General features: G+C 42.7%; 1 protein-coding gene across 3 annotated transcripts in view; it reads right to left on the reverse strand.

The window, feature by feature from the left end:
• The window catches only part of IL15 (interleukin 15), a 90,574-nt gene extending 79,516 nt beyond the window's left edge, over nucleotides 1–11,058 (reverse strand). The window contains exon 1 of one of the 3 annotated variants that reach the window (XM_070474823.1): nucleotides 10,970–11,058. The gene's annotated coding sequence lies outside the window, so the exon portion shown is untranslated. Of the gene's footprint in view, nucleotides 1–10,465; nucleotides 10,551–10,969 lie in introns of those variants that run through there. The other 2 variants (XM_070474821.1, XM_070474822.1) reach the window with 2 other exon arrangements.
• Between the last annotated feature and the right edge of the window lie 7,838 nt (nucleotides 11,059–18,896).

Consider the following 18,896-nt stretch of genomic DNA (forward strand, 5'->3'; position numbering starts at 1 on the left):
ACTAACAGATGATGGCGGAGAAGGCAATGGCACCCCACTCCAGTACTCTTGCCTGGAAAATCCCACGGACGGAGGAGCCTGGTAAGCTGCAGTCCATGGGGTCACTAAGAGTTGGACACAACTGAGCGACTTCACTTTCACTTTTCACTTCCATGCATTGGAGAAGGAAATGACAACCCACTCCAGTGTTCTTGCCTGGAGAATCCCAGGGACGGGGGAGCCTGGTGGGCTGACATCAATGGGGTTGCACAGAGTCGGACACGACCGAAGTGACTTAGCAACAGATGATGGGGATATGCCAATGAACAAAATCACAAAAATGCTCTTCTGTAGCTCATGTGCAGATGGGGAAAGGTGGGAATTAACAAACATGACTGAATAAAACATGTAAAAGTTCATCATCCCTCATCTGAAAATCTGAAATTGAAAAGACTCTAAGAACTGAAGGTTTTGCTTAATTTATTGGTTAACAAAACATGAACTGGCATAAAACTATTTAGAATCTGTATCTGTTTCACTTTTGAGTAGCTTCCTGAATAAGCTTACTATAAACCATAGTTGTTGCATGATATATAGCAAAGGCATTATGTCACTACATTAGTCTGTTCTTCTAGGGTTGTCATTACAGAATACCATAGATTGGGTGGGTCACACAACAGAAATTTATTTTCTCATAGTTCTGCAGACTGGAAGTACAAGATAAGGTGCTGGAAGGGTTGGTTTCTGGTGAGGTTTTTCTTCCTGGCTTGCAGGCAGCTGCCTTCTCACTAGGTCTGCACATAGCCTTTCCTCTGTACATGTGAACTCCTACGGTCTCTTCCTCATCTTATAAAGACAGCAGTTCTAGTCCATTAGGGCCCCGCCCTTTTGACCTCACTTACCCTGAATTACTGCTCAAAGCACTGTCTCACTGGAAGTTGAACTTCTTTTTTTTTTTGTTTTGGAAGTTGAACTTCTATACAAGGATTTGGTGCAGAGAGGGAGAGACACAACTCAGTCTATCACAATTACCTTTCCAAAAGCTGAAAAAAATCTGAATTCCAAAGACATCTGATCCTAAGTGTTTTGGATAAGGTAGCAGAAACCTGGTGGTATGTCAGGTAGTTATTCCTGTCTGGAGAAATGCTTGAGCTGGGAGAGAGTGCAGGTGGAAATGCAACAGGAAGCACACAGTCAGGGGAAGCCTCCCAGCAACGGGGGTATTTGAGCCAAGCCCCGCACGAGGTAAGGGAGTGGGCCACATCTGAGAGGAAGCATTCTAGGCAGAAGAATGGCAAGTTCAAAGACCCAGAGACAAGAACACAGTAGTACACATGATGAATAGAAACAAATGCCATTTATGAATGCATATATATGGAATCTAGAAAGATGGGACTGATGAACCTATCTGCAGGGCAGCAACGGAGACAGACATAGAGAACGGACCTGTGGACACAGAAGGGGAAGAAGAGGGTGGGGCGAGTGGAGACAGCATGGAAACACACACACTACCATATTTGCTGTATGACTCAAGAAACATACACATTACCGTATTTGCTGTATGACTCAGGAAGCTCAAACTGGTGCTCTGTGACAAACTAGAGGGGTGGGATGGGGTCAGAGATGGGAATGAGGTTCAAGAGTGAGGGGACACATGTGTACTTATGGCTGATTCGTGTTGATAGATGGCAGAAACCAATACAATATTGTAAAGCAATTATCCTTCCACTGAAAATTAAATAAATAATTTTTAAAAAGAAAGGTTGTCAGAGTTACCAAAGCCCTGAGCTAAAAGAGGAGGAGAAGATGAGGTAACAGAGGAACAAACCACCGAGGGCCTTGCTGACTACCATAATGGAATCTGGCTTTTACTGAACTAAAATGAGACGGCAGTGGAGAGTTCTGAATAGAGGAGTGGCATGACCAGATCAAGGCTTTAAAAGGATCACAAAGTGTGACAGATGATCTCCAAGATGGTGGCCACTAATCAACATCTTCCTTCTATGAACAAGCATAGCATACAGCCCAGCAAGAGGCTGAGTCTATGTCCTCTCTTCTTGAATCGAGATGGCCTCCAGACTTGCTTTTCCTGATAAAATGAGACAAATGGGACAGTCTGGGAATTTCAGACCTAGGCTTCCTAAGCCTTGGCAGTTTCCACTTCCTCTTTTATAGAAGCTGGATACTGCATGAGGAGTCTGACAACCCCAAGACCACCATGTTGTGAATGAGTCCAATCTAGTCACATAGAAAAAGTCAAGTGGAGAAGAACAAAGGAACCCAGGCAACAGGCAGAACTGAGGCCCCACATATGACCCAATTTCTTGTACAATCTCAGACAATCCTGGACCTTTGGAGTCATAACAACTGAGATCACACACATTCTGACACAGAGATAAGCCACTGCCATGGGGTCCTGTCCAAATTTCTACACTCGGAACATCAAAAATATACAATAATTCTTATCTTACACTATTAAATTTCAGGGTAGTTAAATACAGAGTAATTAATAATTGACTGAAATTGACATAAGGTCAATTTCATAAGGAGGAGACACCTGAGGAGTATGTAGCAAGGATACTTACTGTTAGTGAGCCTAGAAAGGGTGTGATGAAATCATTATTAGAGACTGCAGAGAAAGTAACCCATGTTGCATAACTGCCTACAATAATATGGACAAAAGAAAATGTATCTAATAAAAACTTGTGGACCTGACTAAGAAAATTTCTGAATGTGATAACTGGCTTTACTCTGTGACCTAGGATTACTTACAGGAAGAGAAAGAGGAACTAAAATGTTCAAGTTGTATTTAGAGGAAATCATTCAAACTAGGACTTGTTAGGTTGGAAAACAAAAATTACTATCTTTCTTGCCTCTTGAGGCAACACAAGATTCTCAAAGAAGCAGTCTTAGGGCAAAGGTCAAATCCAGGGTCTATTAGTACAGTGTCCTCTGAGGTTAAAGATTAAATCAAGCATGTGGCTGGAAGATGTCTCATTAAGACCTAGAAGAGATTTAAGGTGGCACCTCATAGACCCTGTCCATGAGAAAAAGCAGTTTCTAAAGACCTTGAAAGTTTCTCCTACAGCATTCTGACTCACAGTCAAGGTCAACTGCAGCCTGTCTCAAGAGTTTTCTGGGTATGTCTTTTCCAATGGACCGATCCTTAATAGATAAAATGGAAGCCTCCAAGGTTTATAATATAATTGTACCCCCAAATAAAGCACCACCAGCTAAACAAAAAGGACACAGAAAGTCTCTAGATCCCTAACTCTCTAAAGAAATGGCGTGTTCAACCGCTAATAAGAACTGTTTCTTATGAAAAAGGAAGAATCAAAGGAGGTGCCTTTAATTTCATAGCCAGTCCAGTGCTACCACAGACACCAGGCGCTAGATCCGCCTGGGTGTGTGGCAAGAAGACGAAGAAATCTTCCTGGGTGTGTCACTCCCAGTAGCCTGAGAGGAGCTGCATGTAGTCCAAATTGCGGAATCATGGCAAATAACATGTTACTGTGTTTTTAAGCCATGGCATACTGGAGTGGTTTTCATTTGTTTGTAGGTAAGTAAAACATAAGTAAAAACAGGTAACTGAAACCTTCGTGGGGGAAGGGGAGGGACAAGAGTTGCAAAAGAGAGACCCACTCTTGCCAATATATCACAAGCCAGGATAATAGTGACCTGGACCCGGGAGACAGCAGTTAAGGTGGTAAGCAGGTCAGATGCGGGATCTATTCTGAAGGCACAGCTAAGTGATTCAGCAGATTAAATGGCAGGGTGTGAGAAAAGGGGAAGAAAGGAACATTTCACAGTTAATAGGTTAATTGGTGATCTGTGCAATAACAAGAATGGACTTGTCATGGGCGTCACAATTTGGGGGGTAAAGTCAGGAAACCAGGTCTTTACCATCTGGTGGCTCAAACAGCAAAGAACACCTGCCTGCAATGCAGGAGATTCGGGTTTGATCCCTGGGTCGGGAAGATCCCCTGGAGAAGGGCATGGCAACCTACTGCAGTATTCTCGCCTGGGAAATCCCATGGACAGAGGAGCTTGGCAGGCTACAGTCCACGGGGTCCCAAATGGGCGACTTTCACTTCACAAGAATCCAATGAGCACTAGATATCTGGTCGGGGGTGTGAAGGGACTTTTATGCATAACTCTGGATTTCAGAGAGGGCTCATGACTAACAGATACACTGATGAATCATCATTTAGGAAGGTGTTGAAAGCCAAGAGACTAAGATCACCCACCAAGGGAGTGAGCATAGATAGAGAGAAGGCTGTGAACTGAGCCCTCAGATGCCTATATTCAGAGGTTAAGAAAACAAGGTGGCAAAGGAGACTAAATTTGGTGCTGGTGAGGAAAAAGGACAATGAGGAAGGGGGATTCCCTGGAAGTCATACAAAGAACTTTCCGGTTCTGCTAATGTGGCACCTAGGAAGAGAACCAAGCACTAGTTACTGGATTTCTCATGGGTTCCTGGTACCTTTGACAAGTGCATTTTTCACGGGGTGGTGGGGATGACCATCTGGCTGGGTCAAGAGAGGATGAGAAAGACACGCTGGATACAGACCAGAGTTGTTCTATCAAGGTTGTCCTATAAAATGGGACAGAAAAACCAGGTGGTAGCTGGAGAGAAACATGAGATCAAGAGAGTCTTTCTGGTTTCCCTTTTTAATGGGAAAAATGATAGCGACACTGCATGGTGAAGGAAAGACTCATTAGAGACAGAAGAAAAACTGATGACGAATTTAAAAAAAGAAGAATGACTAGCATTAGCTCCCAGTTTTCCAGGCGGTACTAGTAATAATGAAGCCATCTGCCAATGCAGGAGATGCGGGAGACCTGAGTTGGGAAGATCCCGTGGAGGAGGACATGGCAACTCACTCCAGTATTCTTGTCTAGAGAATCCCATGGACAGAGGAACCTGGTGAGCTACAGTCTAAAGGATCCCAAAGAGTTGGACATGACTGAAGTGACTTAGCAGGCAAAATGCAGGTCCTTGAGTAGATGATAGGAACAAGACTATATCCCTGAATGGATTTCTGGCTGGTTCCCTTAGCTCCAATTCTTTCTTTTCTTCAATAAATCCTATCCTACACTAATTTTCCTAAAATATTGCCTATATTATAATGTTCCAGCAATGTGTTTTGCTGTGTTGCTTACGTTTCCTACCTGTTTTACATGCCTCTGCTTAGCTGTTAAACTGTTCAATGATCACTGAGGTCAATACAAATCAACTACATGTCTAACCCCTGGCTGGGGACATGGGACACACTGTCCTGTCTTTACTCAGAATGTAAGTGTAGAGACAGACACATGATAAGATAAATTCACAGAGAGAAAAGCTATTACTGGAGGATGATCTTGTGCATGCTAAGTCACTTCAATTATGTTCAACTCTTTGCGACCCTATGGCCTATAGCCTGCCAGGCTCCTCTCTCCATGGGATTCTCCAGGCAAGAACACTGGAGTAGGTTGCCATGCCCTCCTTCACAGGATCTTCCCGACCCAGGGAGTGAACCTGCATCTCTTATGTCTCCTGCATTGGCAGGCAGGTTCTTTACACCAGTGCCATCTGGGAAGCCCAAAGAGGCATGTAGAAAGCACCAAATAAATACATAGAAGGGAGAGAATAATTTTTCCTGGGCAGTAGAAAGGGGCAGCCAAAGTTAGAGAGGGTGGGCTTTGTGAGCAGGACACTTGAAGGCTGACAAGGAATGACGAGGAACATGTAAGGCAAGTGTGTCTGGAGCACAGAAGAGGTGACTGGAAGTGACGCTGCAAAGGCTGTCTAAGCCTGACGAGAACCAACTCTTCAATCCTACCATTGGGAAGACTCTATCACAGCCAGATTCCCTCTTTTACTGCCTGCCCCACAAGGTGCAATCATGCGTGTGTGTGAACACCACACACACACACACACACACACACACACACACTTGCTTTGAAGCGCAGTGAGTCCTGGCAGTCCAGAACCATGGGAAGGGCTGTTGGGGATGAGGCTGAACTAGATCAGAGCACATCAGGGAACCTCCATGACTTTCCAAGGTCTTCATGACCACAGAGAGTTCTAAAGAAATGAATTTCCAGATCCACTACTTCCATAGGAGCCCCTTTTTATGAATGATATGCCTGAAACGAGCCTGAAGCAAGCAGATTTCTAGCAAGTTCTCTTTTCCCGCTTCCTCTTTCATAATGATGCTTGTCCCGTTTTACAAAAGAAAGGTGGACCTCGCCCCCACTCAGAACCCTACTTTGTGCCTTGCCTGTCCAGGGTATCAAACATAGGGGAAAGGGGGAAAATTGCTATTAGAGACACTTTCTTTAGTCAAAGCAGTGATATCCACACTGTCCACACCTACTCTGATATATATTTCTAATACAGTTTAGTTCTAAGCTAATAACTAGAGACAGAAGCCAATGGCAACCCACTCCAATACTCTTGCCTGGAAAATTCCATGGATGGAGGAGCCTGGTGGGCTGCAGTCCATGGAGTTGCTAAGAGTCGGACACGACTAAGCGACTTCACTTTCCCTTTTCACTTTCATGCATTGGAGAAGGACATGGCAACCCACTCCAGTGTTCTTACCTGGAGAATCCCCGGGGACGGCGGAGCCTGGGGGGCTGCCGTCTATGGGGTCGCAGGGGGTCGGACACGACTGAAGCGACTTAGTGGCAACAGCAGCAGCAATAATTACTTATCAAAAGTGAATGGGTTATTTTGGATAGTTGTGTACTAATAACTAGGCTTAAAATAACATAAATAATAATTTTCACAATCTAAATATTTATTTAAAAATGAAATCTCAAAGTACATGCTTCTTTTTGGTGCTGAGGTGTATTTGTGTGTGCTTAGCTGCACCTGACTCTGTGAAGCTCCATGAACAGTGTGCGAGGCTCCTCTGTCCATGGAATTTTCCAGGGAAAAGTACTGGAATGGGTTGCCATTTCCTACTCCAGGGGATCTTCCCGACCCAGGGATGGAACCTGTGTCTCCTGCACTGGCAGGCGAATTCTTTACCACTGTGCGATCTGGGAAGCCCGTCGAGGGGTAAGGAGAGCAAACGAATTGGAAAAATATATGGCTAAATATCTAACTAAAACGTTCAATTAGAAAATAATTTGAAAATGTTAGCAGTCAGTGCTAAAAGTGTGCAAACGAAAGAAAAAAGTGTGCAAAGGATACAGGTGATGCTTGAATAACGCAGGGTTGGGGCGCCAACACTCCACTCTATGGAAAATCTGCTGTAATTTACAGCAAGCCCTGGGGACCACAGTTCCTCGGTGTCCATGGTTCTGCATCACAGAGTCAACCAGCCATGGACACTGTAGCACTGCGGCATTTACTGTCCCAAAAAAGTCTCATATAAGTAGATCTCACAGTTTAAACTTCTGTCATTCAAGGGCCAATGTATTTCCTCTGCCAAAGTTGCGTCAGAAGGCACATGAGCAAAAGAGCCAGTAAGAGGACTTCAGTGGTGCAGGCTTCACTGACTATGTTGCTGGGCTCGTGTGTCCCGAAGATCATTAGAATCCCCACCCCCAACCTTACAGTCATCATATTTTCCTCTTCTGGGATCAGTTTCAGTTTCAGATCCTTTACTTAACCAAACACTTTCTGTCACTCTCCTTCAGCACTGGGAAAAGACATGACTTACAACATGGCCACCTAATAGGCATTCTGACTTTCTCTTACTCATTTTTACGTAGTCCACATACAGTCCTCTGCACTTCCAAAGATGACCTGCCATGCACCATTAGATTTTCAGTGGGATAAAACTGTATACATACTCTGCCTCCAGATATAGAATATGTACAAATACTAGCATAGGATTGAGCTAAGGTCAAAGAGCATTTTATTTCCTATTTCTGATTCTAGCGCTGAATAACTTAAAAAGCGGTAACATTCCCTGACATACAGCAAGTTAGTAAGTAATAACATATATGAAGTTGACTGTAGCTATTTTAGTAAAATTCACCGTTAACGAGGAGTAAATACTACTAGCAAAACTCACAAATGTTCTCTCAACTTTCCTATGGGATGTTTCCACCCAATCCATAAAATAGGATACCAGCCAGCACATAAACAATGCTCAACTCAACAAATAATCTGTAATCACTGGATCAATAAATATGAGTTAATATTGAGCTAAAGAAAGAAGCTGGCTTCTTGCCAACTCTCAGACCATAAATATCTTCTGAAAAGGAGACTTCTCATACAGTTGACTATACCCACCCCCCCTGTGTTATGAGAGTGTCTTCTGAAGACTCCCTCAATTCCAGCCTTCTTCTTGGATGAATGGATATATAGGTAGATAGCTAGATACAGACATACATCAATCCACATTTGCCTACTATTTGTCAAGCTCTATCAGCAAAAACTAGGTGAAATGGACAAGCATTTTCATTCAGGAACCATAAAGATTTTCTTCAAGGACCAAACTTACATAGACATCATGTGATGTGACTACTATTTGCTCCGAAAGGTAATCTTTAAATATATAATTAATAATGTCAGTATGAAAGTACCATGTAAGTGTTACTATAAAACCAGTGTTCCATCATTACCTCACTCTACATTGCAATGAAATCATGGCTGACTGTCACTGTCAAATTGTGAGAAATATTTCTATGGAAATAATAGCCTTCATAAATACTGGTGTTCTTAAATCTCTACAGCTTTCTCACTCTGTGACTTTGGGAAAGTTATTTAATTACTCTATGGTTCAATTTCTCCAGTTATAAAATACAGCCCCTACCACCACAAAAGCTTACGATGATACTTTTTTAAAAATACACACATATTTATAACAACATCTGGGACATAATAAGAAGTCAGCAAGTGTTAGCTATGAGTCATATTATTTCCCATAGTTCAAGTTGTGGACCTGAAACAGTCCTCTCTGCATTATCACTAACTAACCTGCAAAGGAACTGTTATATAACGAATAAAACTTAGTATACTCAATGGGAGACAGGAAGAAAGGGCAGTTTTGTAAGTTTCAAAATGTTTTTGAAACTATTTTGTGTTCGAGATCCATTTAAAAAGATCATTAGAGTTATCGCTATTGTCCTCAGAAAAAGTCCCTTTATCCACAGCCTTCCTGAAGTCCAGGTTTGATAGCAAACCTGAGATGGAGACCCTTCTAGGATTTAAATTCGTCAATTATCAAACTCTAGACCACTGCTTTCCCCCATCCTCTAAAGAAATTTATAAACAAGAATTTCACTGACAAACATTATGTCCTGAGATACAGCTGTTGACATTTACATATCAACTTCATGGATTAAAAGAAAAAGCATCAAATTGTTTTTCTTAAACCCACCAGTAAGCTGTAGGAAAATTCCTAATTCCAGAAACTGTAGCTTCAAATCAGGTTCTGGAGTTCCCAGTCCAAATCAGCAGAAAACAGTGAACGTTCTGCCTACCAGAAGTCCAGGCCAACACCCAACCTCTGTCACCCTGTCCTAGAGCAGACAATCCTGCTGGGAAGGCCATTCTGAGTATTATCAAAACTCTGAGAAGAGAAAACTGAGGAAAAAATACAAGGATGTGCCTTTTCTGCCTACCAGAACAAAGCTTCACCATCTTCTAGACTTCTTAACTTTGTTAAGTAAAATTTTAATCGTTTTATCACTTTTTAACTCTAAAATGGCTATTGCTTTGTCATCAGTCCTTTCCTTTCTATATCTTTATGTTCTTCTCTTTATATCTGCTCCCTCTTATCTATCATGCCCACCGCACTGCTTTCCAATAAAATGACAGGAGTTTAGTGTATATCGTACCTTGATGCATTTCATAGAACATCCACCTCTGCAGAGTAGGATGCTGTAACCACCTAGAGCTCATCTGTTTATTCAATCAAGTCAACTAAGCCGCTTTAAACACACTGACAAAATGAAAATGCCTATCAATTACAAGGAGATGCCATCACCAGTGTCGTAACATCAGACAGCAGTTTTTAAAAACATAATGGAAATCGCTAGTGACAATCACTGTACTTCCAGTTTTGAAACTTCTGACTCACCCTATTTAAAAATTATAAGCATCATTTAAAAATTAACCTTGCTTTACGTATACTTTGATGTTAACAAACTTTTAAATGCATAGAAAATCAAGTTAAATTCAATACATTATAAGCTAAATTCAAATACACTGTATATGCTTGCAACATCTCAACAACACTTGGAAAAATTAACTGGATTTTCATTTAAAGCCCCTTTGAGTAAGGAGTTGACGGCAGTACAAGTCTCCTGCGTTTCTTTGAAGTTTCTAGCACTGATTTTCTGGAAATAATATAAAGCCAGGCCTGACTGTCAAAAGTTAACCATTCTGTAAATTCCTCTTCCAAGGCAGATAAGTGTCCTGATCCAAACAGAGGAGGGCAATTTGACTGACAGAGTCAGACGTGCAAGCTCACACACGAGTTGGCACCGGTCGGTGGGGAGTTTGGAGCGGTAGGGAAGAAGCGGGGGACTGCAGTACCTTACTTGAACTTTCTGAGCTGGATGAGGTGCAGAACTCAGCGCTCTGGGCGGCGGGACTTCCCTTTCTCCGAACCCCGCAGCTCGGCGCGGGCAGCCGGGCGCGCTGCCCTCGCTCTCCGCCTCCCGGCGCGGGGTAGGTGGAGCGCGCGGCAGCGGCGGCGCGGAGAGAGGGGAGCGCACCGCCGGGCCGCGGGAGACCCGCAAGTGGGCGAGCGCTCTGTGCTCGGCTGGAAGCGGAGGATGGCGAGGAGAGCCCGCGACGGGAAATAAAGGGTCAGAAGGGGAAAAACCTCTGCGCCTAGCGCCACCGAAAACCCAAGTCGCGGTCAAGAGTTTCCCCCGTAAGAGGGCGGAGCGGCCCGGCTGGCAGCTGCTCGGCGGGAGACGGGTGGGTCCGCCAGTGCTGGGAGGGGACCGAGACGAAGGCTTTCGGGGAAAATTCCCTTGCCCTTTCCAGCCACCAGCGCCTCCCCTCCCGAAGCAGAGAAGCCAGGCTCTGTACCTCCATCGACTCCGGGCTGCAGGGTCAGGGGCGGCAGGCCGTGCAGCGGGGCGGGCGCGGCCACCCGGCTCCCTTCCCGGGCGTAAGGTCTCTGCGGCCACAAACAAACCAGCTGGGGTTTCCCTGGGCGCCTGGAACCCAGGGAGCCCCAACCCCCAACGAAAAGAAAAGTGAAACAGAAAAGAGCGAGGAGGAACGGCGAAGATAAACACCCCCAGCGGAGGCTGGGGGAGGGGCGGGTGGCGGCAGCTCTTGGCCGGGTGCCCCAGGTGTCTCGGCTCCCTGCGCGCTAGGAGGTGTCCGCCGGCGCCAAGCCCGGGGGCGCAGAACCTGGAGGGCAGGGGGAAGGAAGGCAGGCTAGGCGCTCCAGCCCCGCCTCCTGGGACGCTGGCCCTGGCCTTGGCCTATCCCTCCCTCGTGGGACACATGCAGGGAAGGAGCTAGAAGGTGACCCGAAGTCCATCTGCCGCATCCACGGGCCCCATGGCACGCGAGGCTGTCCCAGCTGCGACTGAGACCTGGGCGCGGCGCAGGTCCCAGGGGTCCGCAGGAGAGGGAAAATGTGTTGGGTCGGGATGGGCGGCCACTCCAGACCTTGACCCTCCCTGTAGGCTGGAAGAAGGCAGGCTCTGAAGTCCTACTAAAGAAACCATGGAAGGAAGACACTTGGGCGACTACTTTGTCCAAGGCAGTTGGCACGGAGGGTGAATGAACTTGAAGGGAGTCTGTCTGCGGGCCACTTTCCCAGTCTAGTACATAGTCCGGTGTGACACATTGCAATAGGACCGTGTGAAATGTTGTTATTGTAGGGTGTTACTGCTGAAAGAACCAAGTTCCTTGAGGCTAAGGGATTCCAATGCCTCAAAGCCTGCAGAAAAGGTTTCAGTTTTTTGGAGGCACTTTGGAGAACCTTGCACGCATTGTGAATCACTGAAAATCCCTAAGGGAAAGGTGCTTCCCCAAATTTTTCAGAGTTATGTCATAGGAAAAATAAGGCTCCCTGGAGCTTGGTAAAACGTTTAACTTTCTTTTGCATTACACACATGTTAAAAGTAAAACAGAAACAGAAGTGATTTAAATATTAAATGTACCTAAGGTTCCATATAAAATCACTTCACTTTTTATGAAAAGCTTATGCTCTAGGTAGTCACTGTCAGCAAAATGAGATGAAAATGTAAATACTCTTTTACAACCATTCAAAATTTTACCATAGTTAGAAATTATATTTAAAGAAATAAAGCAGTTATTCTTTTCTGTTCAAGACAATGTAATACTGATTTTTCCTGTGATAGTGCCAGTGATTTAAAATCCAATCAGACTTGTCCATGGCAAAGTTAAGTCCCCTACAGACAAACGTTCAAGTTGCAAACTTTCAAAGATGCAAATGTGCGTTCACATGTCCAGTCATATGAGTGAGTTCATTTGTCTGGCATACATTGTCATGTATGTGCATTGTCTACACATACAGCACTGTATAGAGTAGAGTAGCTCAGTATATTTCAAGTCTAGCATCTCCGGAAGCAAGGTAAAAGTAATGATGATGTCGTTGGTACTGATACATGCTACTGTACTTTTCAAGGTGCTGTACTATAAGATTTAAAATGTTTATTTTTTGCATTTGTTATGTATTATTTGAGTGGAAAGTTTTATAAACCTATTAGGGTACAGTACTATATAACTGACTGCATTAGTTGGGCACCTAGGCTAACTTTGTTGGACTTAAGGAACGTGCTCTCGGAATGGAACTCATCTGTAGGCAAGGGACTAACAATACACTGAAGCTGTGATCTGCAGAATGAACATGCATCCTGAGATCAGGCTTGCACAGGATTGGATTATGTTACAATAGACATAGCAGCCCCAAAGGCAAAGCATGTGTATATGTGAATATGGAAACTAATGATGGAGAAGTGGATCTGTGTCTGCTCATCGACTTGAACTGCCCCAGTCTTTCTTGGCTCCTGCAAGATGAACTCCCATGCCTCCTTCAGCTCCCCTACAGATGCTGTGTGATCTGCAGCTGATGGCTGAAGCAGTTGTCCAGATAGTAAGGCCGCTCTTTGACCTCACTCAGCAACAACTAGCAGAAGGAAATATCACTGCCGCCAGAGGTCAGGTCATCACCTGCTGCACGTGGCTGCCTAAGAGCACTTTAAAAAAGTTACTGTTAGCTGAAGCTCACTAGCCTGGTGGCTCTGGCTGACCCCAGAGCTGAGAGACATCAGTGTCTGAAAGCACACTTGTAATACGTGGTCGTCATGTATTTTCTGAGCTACTGGAGAAGTTTTCACCGTGCTGTGAAACTGATGGGAATTTTCTTCATATAGCCAAACTAAAATACAATCAGTATAAATGGTCTCTGGCTATTGATTGATCTTCTAATACATGTAAGCTCTAGAACAAGATGGACTGAATGAAATATAAAGCATTTAGGAGATAAAATAACACAAATGACAAAGTTGAGAAATGCAATATCCTGCGCTATGGCTCAGTGGTAAAGAATCTGCCTGCCAATGCAGGAGACACATCGTAAGCAGGTTGATCCCTTGGTCAGGAAGACCCCCTGGAGTAGGAAATGGCAACCTACTCTAGTATTCTTGCCTGGAAAATTCCAGAGACAGAGAAGCCTGGCATCTACAGTCAAAGGGGTTATAAAGAGTCAGGCACAACTGAGCACACACACGTGTCACGTCATCAGTGAACAAGGATGTCACAATCATCAGTGATTGCAACCCTCCAGTGCGAGCTGGTGAACCCTAAGGGCACTCAGGAAGGAGAAGAATACCTGTTAGCTAGCAGCCATGGGACTACAGCCACACCATATGGTGAGCCCTGAGGAAAGGAAGCTCAGAATGTGAAAAACACAGGAAACGCTTCGGACAGCTGAGATGCATAAGAAAGGAATGATTTCAGTAAGCTCAGACTCTTCCAGCTTCCCATACATAGAAAGCTCTAAATTCCTTAACTTGGGATATCTGGTTTTCTTTAATTAACAGCAATCCTGTGACTGTGACGTTCAGAGTACCTGCCCTTTGTTGCAAAACTTGTATATAACCTGGACTGTGACTGTGACGTTCAGAGTACCTGCCCTTTGTTGCAAAACTTGTATATAACCTGGTTCCTCCCCTTGCCTCCCCAGCGCAGTTCTCTCAGCGTCACTTGAGATGCTGTCTCCCAGGCTCAAAGGTCTAAAAACTCCCATTGAAAAAAACATAACTCTCAACTTTTAGGTTGTGAATATTTTTTAAGTTGACAAATTGAAATTGAAACTGATGATGGCCATAGGAGAGACTTTGCTCAACTATATACTTGCCTCCTGAGCATGTAGGTCAAATTTGTTTTCTCAATTACATACAAAAATGTATATTTGAACTGGTTATATAAATTCGTGCAATTCAATAAGGTTGGGTTTTCAGCATGTTTTTGTTGCAGTGCCTCAAAAAGAGAAATCTAATGTATGCAACTTGTATTTTCAGTTGCCACAGGCTGCTTGGCAGGGTATTAAAAATTGCTCACACCAATGAACAAGTAAATCCCACTGTATAAATTAAAAGCAAAGGCCAAGATTGATGAAATTGCCTAAAGGTAACTAATAAAAGTACCCTGTGGAAAGAAGTAAAAATTAACTAAATCTCACAGAAGTGACGATAATAATCTTTCTTTGAATTAAAAAAATAATAAAATCATAATGGAATAAATTTTAATATTTGATTTTTCATTCGAAAGACAATATTACCTAATTGGCTAGTTTTCTTTAAAATAAATGGCTAACGAATGTTTTCTGTAGCTTTGGCAACTACGTGGAAGCAGTTGAAATTTAGCTCATCTGACTTAGTGTTCAAAGTCCATGATTGTGAGCTTATTTATAGTTCTCCGAAGGAGCAGATTACAGAACTAGAAAAAGCTGACCTTCTGGTCTTTGTAAAACATAGACTGGGACCCCTCAAGGTGCCATTTTGGTTAAAACCTTACCTCGAGGTTGCTTCCCACCTCAGTCTTTCTGGTGGTCCTGACAACCAAGAGCAACATTCTTCCTCTTAAAGAAAGTTTTTAAGAGCTTCTTAAATTGCTGCTTCCTCAGAGGTGGAGCAATACTAGCTACTATTTCTGTAGTTCCTAGAAGTGTGCCTACTAAGGCAAATATTAGCTCAATAAATCCTCATGATAATGCTATGAAATATGAACAACTATTACCTCCGTTTTACTGATGGAGAAACCAAGGCCACAAGAAATTTCACAAGTGGCCTGCAATTCACAGGCAATTGGGTGGTCCCCTGCAAGGATCTGATCTCGGGTGGTCTAGCTTGGGTCTGCCCCTAACCCCTGCCACCTCTAAACTGACCCACCCTCCACAGCTTCTGAGAAAAGAAGCCTTTGCTCTCAGGCAGTATCTGACGGTCATATTTTGTTTGCTCTAGAGTAATTTTAGCCGTCACCAGGGAGGAAACTCATCAGTTCCCTTGAATTTCTGCTTCCTGATCTCCTTGTGTTTCTGTAATGAAACTGCCATGAGGTTTATAACTCCTTTATGAAATAGATTATTTGAATGAAATCACTGACAACAGGCTGGCAGAGCTCTGCTGCAGGTCATAAACAGAAGAACTAGTGGCTGATACCTTCTGGCAGATGCCCATTAAAGATAGTGATTTTGTTTGGACTGCAGAGTCAAAGGGTGCCCACGGCAAAGAAGGAGAAAGGGCAGCTAGTGTCAAGCTGTAAATGAATTTAAAATAATTAAATAATGACATGAAACTTAATGTGATTAAAAGTATATAGTATCTTAAATGTTTTGTCATGTAGTAAGAAGAACAAGGGGTTTAAATAGAACCAAGAGATAACTTAATGTGCTAATAATACTACTCTGAACAGTCTTAAAAGACTGATCTTATCAATCACAATCTAGTTCAAAATACATTACTTACCTTACTTAGATTTATGAGAGTAAATACTATAAATGTACACAGTATGACTGGGTCTTTTTGGCATTTATTTCAATGACTAATTATAAAAAGGGATTTCATTTTCATCACATATACTTGCTGAGGATGGAAAAGACACATTACTTGAGTTAGTCCTCTAATTTAAATGAAGTACTTTTTACAATATGTCATAATTTTAATGAAAGGGTGTGAACCAAAGTCAACACCAATAATATTCTACATCAGCAAGTTAAACTGACATTGATTTTGATTTTGATCATATGGCTAGCAAATATGCCCTACATAAATATTTGAGTTTATGTTCAAAAATAGTTTCATCTGTCATTTATTGGTTTTAAATTCTTGCTAAAATCAAAACTTTGAGAACATATAGATATGTGTGTATGTATGTATGTATATAAATACTGTTGCTGCTGCTAAGTCGCTTCAGTCATGACTGACTCTGTGCGACCCCATAGACGGCAGCCCACCAGGCTCCTCCGTCCATGGGATTCTCCAGGCAAGAGTACTGGAGTGGGGTGCCATTGCCTTCTCCATGTATAAATATATATGTACACATACACATATATATTGTACATACATATGTGTATGTATACATTTAATACATACACAAAAGAAGAGAAGTTAAAAGCAAGAGAGAAAAGACAGATATACCCAACTGAATGCAGAGTTCCAGAGAACAGCAAGGAGAGATAAGAAGGTCTTCTTAAATGAACAATGTAAAGAAATAGAGGAAAACAATAGAATGGGATCGACTAGAGATCTCTCCAAGAAAACTGGAGATCAAGGGAACATTTCATGCAAGGATGGGCACAATAAAGATCATGAACAGTGAAGACCTAACAGACGCAGAAGAGATTAAGAAGAGGTGGCAAGAATACCCAGAAGAACTATTTAAAAAAAGGGGGGCGGGGAGGCTTAATGACCTGGAAAACTGTGATGGTGTGGTCATGCACTGAGAGCCCGACATCCTGGAGTCTGAAGTCAAGTGGGCCTTAGGAAGCATCACTATGAACAAAGCTAGTGAAGGTGATGGAATTCCAGCTGAGCTATTTCAAATCCTAAAATATGATGCTGTTAAAGGGCTGCACTCAATATGCTAACAAATTTGGAAAACTCAGCAGTGGCCACAGAAATGGAAAAGGTCAGTTTTCATCCCAATACCAATGTTCAAACTACTGTATGATTGCACTCACTTCACATGCTAGCAAAGTAATGCTCAAAATCCTTCAAACTAGGCTTCAGCAGTACATGCACCAAAAACTTCCAGATGTATAACCTGGATTTAGAAAAGGCAGAGGAACCAGAGATCAAATTGCCAACATTCATTGGATAATAGAGAAAGCAAGAGAATTCCAGAAAAAACATCTGCTTCGTTGACTATGCTAAAGACTTTTACTGTGTGGATCACAACAAACTGTGGAAAATTCTTAATGAGAATACCAGACCAGCTTACATTCCTCCTGAGAAACTTGTATGCAGGTCAAGATGCAACAGTTAGATCCAGAAATGGAACAATGGACTTGTTTCAAATTGGGAAAGGAGTATGTCAAGGCTGTATATTGTCACCTTGGTTATTTAACTTACATGCAGAGAACATCATGGAAAATGCCAGGCTGGATGAATCACAAGCTGAAATCAAGATTACTGGGAGAAGTATCAACAACCTCAGAAATAGCAGAAAGTGAAGAGGAACTAAACAACCTCTTGATGAAGGTGAAAAAGGAGAGTGAAAAAGCTGGCTTAAAACTCAACATTCATAAAACTAAAATCATGGCATCTGGTCCCATCACTTCATTGCAAATAGAAGGGGAAAAAATGGAAACAGTGACAGACTTTATTTTCTTGGCTCCATAATCACTGAAGACAGTACTGGAGTCATGAAATTAAAAGATGTTTGCTCCTTGGAAGAAAAGATATGGTAAACCTAGACAGCATATTAAAAATCAGAGACATCACTTTGCCAACAAAGATCCATCTAGTCAAAGCCAAGGTTTTTCCAGTTGTCACATACAGATATGAGAGTTGGACTATAAAAAACAAGTCGAGTGCTGAAGAATCGATGCTTTTGAACTACGGTGCTGGAGAAAACTCTTGAGAGTCCCTTGGACAGCAAGGAGATCAATCCAGTCAATCCTACAGGAAATCAACTCTGAATATTCACTGGAAGGACTGTTGCTGAAGCTGAAGCTCCAATTCTTTGGCCACCTGATTCGAAGAGCCAACTCATTGGAAAAGATCCTGATGCTAAGAAAGACTGAGGGCAGGAAAAGGGGGTGAAAGAGGATGAGATGCTTGATGGCATCATCGACTTAATGGACATGAATTTGAGCAAACTCCAGGAGATAGTGAAAGGCAGAGAAGTCTGGCGTGCTGCAGTCCATGGAGCCGCAAATGTCAGACACAACTGAGCAATTGAACAACAGCAATAACAACAACATCATTTGTGAAAATTAACACAAATGGTTCATAGCCCTAAATGGGAAAGTTAAAAATATATAAGCTTTCTAGAAGAAAGCATAGAAAAAAATGCTTCACAATCTAGATGTAGGTAAAGATTTCTTAGCAGACAAAAAGTACTATGAATGAAACAAAGTGAAATAATTGGATGTCATCAAATTATAAACTGTTTTTCTCCTTTTAAGGTCCACAATGACTACCAGTATACTAAAGGCTCTAGAGACTCCTGCAATAGTCTGTTTGATACTGTTTAGCTTATTTCTCAAATTTATTGGTTAAAAAAAACCATTTTGCAGTAGAACCTCAGTTAATGAGCAGAACTTGTTTTCCAGAAAACACACTTGCAAAGTGCTATTGAAGAGACATCACTTTCTCCTAGAATAAACTCCATTATCAATGCTAATTGAGGGAGAGGAGCCGTAACAGCCAAATAACTATTTTCACCACCAGATATGCTCTGCATTTGGTTCACTTACACTTTAGTGTGATGCTTTGAATGTTTAGGAGTTATATACATGCCTCTATGG

Source organism: Odocoileus virginianus, chromosome 12 (assembly GCF_023699985.2).
Source record: "Odocoileus virginianus isolate 20LAN1187 ecotype Illinois chromosome 12, Ovbor_1.2, whole genome shotgun sequence".
Taxonomy (NCBI): Eukaryota; Metazoa; Chordata; class Mammalia; order Artiodactyla; family Cervidae; genus Odocoileus; species Odocoileus virginianus.